General features: G+C 40.7%; 1 long non-coding RNA gene across 1 annotated transcript; it reads left to right on the top strand.

Moving 5' to 3' along the window:
* The first annotated feature begins 1,336 nt into the window (after positions 1 to 1,336).
* On the top strand, positions 1,337 to 4,585 carry LOC124683475. Its single transcript, XR_006996706.1, has 4 exons — positions 1,337 to 1,663; positions 1,802 to 1,875; positions 3,103 to 3,176; positions 4,250 to 4,585. It is a non-coding gene; the product is annotated as an uncharacterized LOC124683475 (long non-coding RNA).
* The last annotated feature ends 2,588 nt before the right edge of the window (positions 4,586 to 7,173 follow it).

The raw sequence follows: 7,173 nt of genomic DNA, 5'->3' as shown, positions 1-7,173 counted from the left end.
TTAAAAAATTATTTCTCTATCCCGCTCTCTCTTGCATGATGTGTACTTTTAATGACATGTGGGCCCTATCTTATAGCAAAGTACACCTTATACATTGTAGCTATAGAGAACAAGTAAGTGCGTATACCTTTGCCCTATCTCAGGATGCTCCACGGTAGTCTGGTTGCTCGTGTTGTTTCGTTGAAGGTTTACATCGTCGCTTGGTTGGTTTTGACGTTTGCTGGTTTGCTGGAGCTGAGTACGACCTGAGGTCTTCTACCCTCTACACACTGCATGTGGGTCAGGGATATCGGTGGAGCGCCCTGTCATTGTCTAGCTGTGCTGTGGTTTGGTGTGGTTTCAAAAGATCATGCGTCACAGTCTGCGGTGTGGCAGAGGAGTGGGTGCACCAGCACCGCGCAGGTTCTACCCATTTTAACGCTGCAAATGGGCTATGTCTGGTTGTTGCCCCACCTGTAATTCTAAGTATGTGTTTTCTATAGTAACAATGCTATTTTGCCTACTGACACAGTTGCAACTTGCAAAAGCAGTCCTGCCAATCGACCTGTGGCAACGCTGGCCGTGCCTGCGCGTGCACGCGCATGTCCAAAACGGTTGATGCTGCATGTAGGCCCTCTATCTGCTAGGACCCACTTGTCATATGCCTTTTTAGGTGAGAGGTCGTGTTGGATTGGAATGCTGAAAAGGACACCATAAGCTTAATTGTCAGGGAAAAGGCCCATCTCCTCTGTGCACGCACCCAAACCAATCTCACATCCCCACTGTACCTATTCGCCCGCAGCTCTCCTCGGTTCTCTCCCTCCGCCGCCATCCGCCAGTTCTCCATGCCAATCCGCATCTCGTTTCCGTCGTCGGGCTGGGAGGGGAGGGCTTGTCGCTGGCCTCACGTGCTCCTAATGGCCGGCAGATGCAGCGGTGATGGAGGAGGAGCACGAGGCGTCTCTCGACGAGGAGATCGTCGGTGGCAGCAAGAACGCCGGCGGCGGGACGCCGTCACGTCGGAGGCGGCGTGAGCGTCAGGAATAGCAGCGGCAACGGACGTACGGAGCACTGCTCAAAAGGAGGCGTCAGTATTAGCGGAAAAAAGAGGTGACGGCCACCACTCATGTGTTTTCTCATCGCCTATTTTGCTACTTTGATGGAAAAAGTCCATCACCGGTGACGGTGAGGACCCTCATTCCTGATTTTTTTCATGTCCTTCCTCATCGATTGTTTGAGATTATTGGGTCGCCACCCCTCCTCCCCTTCCCAGAGCTATCATTCCACCGCGTCCGTCGCCTCCTCTGGGTCACAAGGCCACCTCCACATCCTGCGCCATCACGCCGGACGCCCGGACCCTGCCTCCCCGTCTTCCGCGCTAGGGCTGCCGAGATAGCGCCACATCCGCTATGCCGCACGGCCATGGCCACAATGGTTCAACATGGCCAGCCCGGTAAGGCAAAGACTGCGATCCTTCATCTGCTGAAACCACAACCTCGGGAGGAACCAGGACAACTGATTTCGGGCAGCCGAGACGGTCGCGGGCGAAAGTTTGTGGACCATCTGTTCTTGTTCCATTTGGTTCAGATTTTGGTGTTCTTCCCGTTCTCTATTGTTTCAGATTTAGTCTTTTGTTTTGTGCACCAGAGGATTAGGAAGTTCATGCAACTGGTGGTCCCTTGAGGTCTTCTTCCTTTTCCCCCTCCCCACCTAGGTCAACATTGTAATTATGCATTACTTAAAGGTTAAGCTATGCAATTTGTACCTAATGTAAATAAGTAAATAATATTTGGTCTAAAGATTATTTCTAATTCTTAAACAGAACACTCAATGAAAGCATGTGTGCAACTTTGCTGTTTCTACTCGCTCATGAATCCTACAAGCTCTGATCAAGAGGTATTCTCTTTAGCACATGCGTCCATTTTTACTAGCAGTTTGATGAATTTACTACTTAAATAATATTACTTGGATATCTATAATGAAAATACGTTTGAGGTTTGAGGTTATAATGTATTAATGTTTAGTGGAATGAAGAATTAATTCCCAGAATAATTTCACTTTGATAATATTTACTCAGGATGCATGCTATGAACAAAGAGATATTTACTCTTTGCCTGCAGTGCTACTACAGCTTGAAAGCTACACGTGCATACAGTTTTATGGGAAGATGCAATTTTCCTTCCATCCTGGAAATTTGGTATCTAGGTTGGTTTGGACACTGACCAAGCATGAAACATATCCTGTAAGGCCCACCTCTGTTTTAGGATGATTATGATTTACCAGTGTCTCAAATAGTTGTGACTTAATTTTTAAAGCTTTCCCTATTGTTAAATCCATGGACGACCATCCTTAGTTAAATTTAGGTTAAATGTAGGGCTTATGTTTAATGTCTTGCCCATGTAGAGCAGTGTATTTGTATTATCTTGCTGTGTAAGAATTGATAGATGAAAGTTCTCTACTCCTGGAGTACATGTATCTGTCTAGCATTTATTGAATGGATGTATTTGTAACAAGGTTCGGGAAAGCGGAAAAAAGCGTCGCTTATGCACGCTAAAGCGCAATGCGGAGGCCTTCCGTATCGACTGCATAAGCGCTTAAACAGAAAAAAACAGAAAAAAGAGGGGAAAAGCGCCGCTTATGCACGCTGAAGCGCTAACCGGAAAGCCACCGCACCGATTACGCATAACGCTTTCTTGAACCTTGATTTGTAAGGATCACCTGTGTTTAGGTTTCTTTATGATTTATCAGTGTTCTGTATCCCAAAGAGTAGTGAAATCAGTTTTTGAAAACAACATCTTGTCCATGATCAGGATTTATTAGAGAGTTCTTGTTTGTTTCCTTGTAGTTACTTATGTACTCTGACTAAATTTTTCCGTGGCTTTATTCTGCCAAGTTCTCCCTGTCATTTACCCTGTATGGAGTTTTGATCCCAACTCCCATATGTATTGAGTTCTGATGACTCTGTGCACTGCTATTTGTCGTGAACTCTCAATAGAAGTTGCACGCGGGTTTTTAACTGTTTCCTCTTATTCTGATTCTTTGGGTTAGTAAGTTGTATATAAGAACTTCAAGAATAGCTCCCGGTTGCAATGGCAAAATAATATTCCGACGATTTTGTTTCAGATTCCGAGAAAGCTTGCTCATGGTGCTGCTGGTAGGACAGGTTCTACGCCCAGATCAAACATCCCATTACCCAGGTGTGTAAATTTATATTATTTTATCTTTTATCTCCAGCTCTGGCTATTATGAACAAATTTTGCAACGCACTGTTTGTAACATTGAAGAAAACTGTTAACAATTCTGATCAGCGACACATGATTTATTTGTTGGCAAGTAGTTGTTGAGTTTTTTGCAAAATTAAATAAGCACTAACGCTGCTTCATGATCTATATTTTGACAGTTTGATCCCTTATTTTAGATAACCTATATAGATTATTGAGGAAGTAAACCTTTGAACCACTCTTCAAATAGTATGGAGCAAGTATTTTGGAGAAATGATGTCATGTATTTGTTTTTTTTTTTATAGAAGATAAGTTTATCTAAATAACGGTTTGTCTGGGAGCCTCTTATGAATGGCTGACTGGCTGCATGCTGTTGTATGTTGTTGGCAACCTATGGTCACAATATTTGCATTAAACCAAGAATGGAAATACACTTATATATTTTCAAGATTATATTCTGTTAGGTATAATGTTGGCCATTGCAAACTTCGCTATTTGGGCACTAATAATCATACTGCATGTCAGTTAATTGCTTTAGTTTTTGTTTTGTCTTGTAAAGAGCTTATTTTGCTTAAAATATCTATTACTTTATCCTTCCAATTGCTGTTATTCAGGGCTTCAATTTTTTGTATACTGCTGTTTTTTAGATTATTAAATAATAGTAAGCACTAAAAATAATCTTAGGCCTTAATCAAATGAAGTCATTTATTGGCGTGAGACATGCATACATAAACTACTTTCTCTTTTACAGGGTTCTAGCATATAATGTGCACACATACAATTCTGGTTTCCATATATTGTTTGAGCCAAGTTACAATTTAATATATGGAGACCAGAATTTTAGTAAAGGCATGCACATGATATTCTAGAACCTCACATTTATAAGAAAACTTTGAAGATCATAAACATATGATCTTTTCTGCCACTTCACATCTCAGCTGCACTCAAAGAATAATATAAAGGTGTTTCTCTTCCAAATTTATGATTCTGACTTCTGTGCTTTCACGCTTATACGTATATTTACAAGTTCTTATTTTGTTCATTCACAGTTACGACACTACATGTGTACTGGTAGGCACTTGACCGTTTTGCCAGATTCCCAAGTGTAGTTTTACCGTTGTCTTTTAAGAGAATTATTGTTGAATTCGTTTTTTTAGTCCAGTGCCCGTTGTTCTGTGGTTAGTGTATTCATTTGTTCTGTTCTTGAAGGGATAATACTTGGAAGAACCTTGTCTTAGGGTGAAAACTTGGAATTTACCCTTTTTGGAAATTTTAATCCCTATGGATGTTGTATATGTAATGAATACCTTGTATCAAATCCAGAAGTGTTTAGGGCCAGAATCGAGATGAGTATTTGTGGCTCATCTGTGATTAACCCTTCTGTATATTATAGCTTGTATCAAATTGAGGAGCACTGAGTAGTGTTGTTTGTGAAAAAAAGGCTGGTACAGGGCAATGACACCACTGTTGCTATCATGCGTTGTGATTGGGATGCACAGCTACAGTGAGGAGGCGCCCCATGGGGCGCCCCAGTCACTAGTTTTCATAAGCTATGTGGGTCTCAGCTTATAGCAAAAGTTAACCTCATACATAGGTGATGCCCTAACGACAGGATGGTAGTTCGATTCCTTAAACGGTCCCATAGGTTACTTTGGTCGATTATTTTAATCTTTTATTTTCATCCTTTGTAAAACATTTAGTACGGCCATACAAAATACATCCATATTTTAATTTGTTTGAAATTTCATTCTTTTTGGTTTTCCTCTCTTACAAAATCTTTAGTACGATCATATAAAATACATAAAATGAAATATATGCCCATAAAGTTAGTTTTCAATCAAAAGTTCGCGTCAACTTTGGTTAGTTTGGTTATTACCTTAACCGAACCGAAGTTTAATGGTTATCAGTGCGAAACGTATTTTTATACATAATTGTATTAACCAAAGTATTGAAACCTTATTCCATACAACCGAATAAACCGGACCGAATGAACCATATTAAGCGAACGTGCAGCTAGTTGTACATGCCTCCTCGGGAAAAATTGTGATTTTTTAAACTTAAATGTGCAAATATCCAACATTTCAGAATCTGGTGCCTGGGTGCTGCAAATCATGGTTCCTTCCTAGGTCTTAACTTGCCCAATGTCAAGAACTCAAGATGGCTTATTAAAACCATGTCCGAATTGGGAGATGTTTCATGGTCTAGCTATATTAATCGTTGTACAATTTGTACTTTCCAGTATTTCACCTTCTCTTGTAAAAAAATGTGTTATAGAAAGGTTGTAGGAAATGTGATATTTATGATTGGATCCATGATTATGATTGCTAGCTCTTGGTTAGCCGAGAACATGGCTCTCGATCCATTTTAGCTTTCATCTTTTTATTCTCTGCTTTGTCTCGTTTTCCCGTGGCCTGTTGTTTGTTGGGCCGGTTTAGACTGTAGGCCTTGTTTGTATTTTGTTACTTTTTGCATTGGGTCGCTGGAGTCAATAGTTTTTTTTTTGCAAGGAATGGGCTGGTTTAGAGGGAGTTTGTTTTTGTTGACGTGCTATTTTTGTTGGCTTTATCATTTTGACAGGATTTTTTGGATATAGAGTTTGAGAAAAAAAAATCGGCTTCTAACTACTTACACAGATATGTGTAATTGCACAAATGTTTGTGGAATGATTTAAAAAAAAAAACTGGATATGGAGTTTGCTGAACTTATGGGCTTATAATTACAGTAGAGGTGTGATTGCACATGGATGGTTAATTGGCAGCACGCCAGCACACTAGAGCTTCTCTATATACTACTAGATCTCCTGCAGGGCCGTTGCAAAGCGTGACAAGACAAACTGTAATCGCGTGTAATCATTGTTGGGAATGCTTTTTATCGATCGGCACTCAAATTAACACGATTCGAAGCAGAAGGGAGCAGAGAGACGACGCTAGCTAGCTACACGTAGGGAGACAGAAGGGCTGTGTTGGCTGCACCGACTTGACGAGTCGCCGGCCGGCCGGCCGGCCATGGACACGTCGAGTCGCCGGTCAGATCAGCAATAAGAGAGATCGGGGTCCGGTCTCGATCAGCTAGCATCTGCCATCTGGACATCTGGTAGTAGTACCCGAGTCTCTACTCGGTCCGTGTACGGTGTACACCCTCCATCTAGCTTGCGCTCGCGTGGCCCTGTACTGTAACGTGCCCCATTGTGTGTGTTTTGTTGACCATGAATTGGCAGCTGCTCATGATTTCAGTGTCGATATCGATCGGTTTATCTACTCCCGTTTGTCAGTCAAGATGTTCTATGGAACCATATAATTAAGGAAAATGCTTGCGATCCGGCGACCGATCGCATCGCGCGGATCGGTCGTCCGGCCTCTCGCTCCCGCTTTGCTTAATGGGCCTTCTTTTTTCGGCCCAACAATTGTTTCCCTGCAAATACATGGAGTGAGATGATGAACTATTTGTTGTAAACAACTTGTAATTTTTGTAGAATTTGTTGTTAACAATTGTTGTAAAGAGATAACATTTTTTTTTGTTGATGCTAATAATAAAGTGATTTTTTATTTTGTTGTAACCATTTGTGACTTTGGATAAAATAGTAGGTGATTATTGTTGTAATTCAGTCTGCAGCAAATTAAATGTCGCTTGACCACTTTGCATCATTTTGCAAACATATTGATTTTTTATTGTAATCGTTTGTGACTTTTTATAACAAAAGTTGGTGACTTTTGTTGTAATTCAATATGTAACAAATCAATGTTTTCTTCTATTTTTTTAGCAAACATATGGATTTTTGTTGTAATAGTCTCCGGTTTTTGTTAATAATAATGGCTACTTTTGTTGTAGATTGATCTCCAACAAAACAATTTGTTGATTTAACCACTTTATTGTGACATTACTTTTAAAAAATGTTGCGTCTTTTTGTTGTAATAGTATATATTTTTTGTACGCAGAGGAAGGATTTTTGTTGTAATACTCATCATATTAAGGC

Source organism: Lolium rigidum, chromosome 1 (genome assembly GCF_022539505.1).
Source record: "Lolium rigidum isolate FL_2022 chromosome 1, APGP_CSIRO_Lrig_0.1, whole genome shotgun sequence".
Classification (NCBI taxonomy): Eukaryota; Viridiplantae; Streptophyta; class Magnoliopsida; order Poales; family Poaceae; genus Lolium; species Lolium rigidum.
The sequence above is the reverse complement of the archived record's forward strand: the minus strand, read 5'-3'. Positions and strand labels throughout refer to the sequence as shown.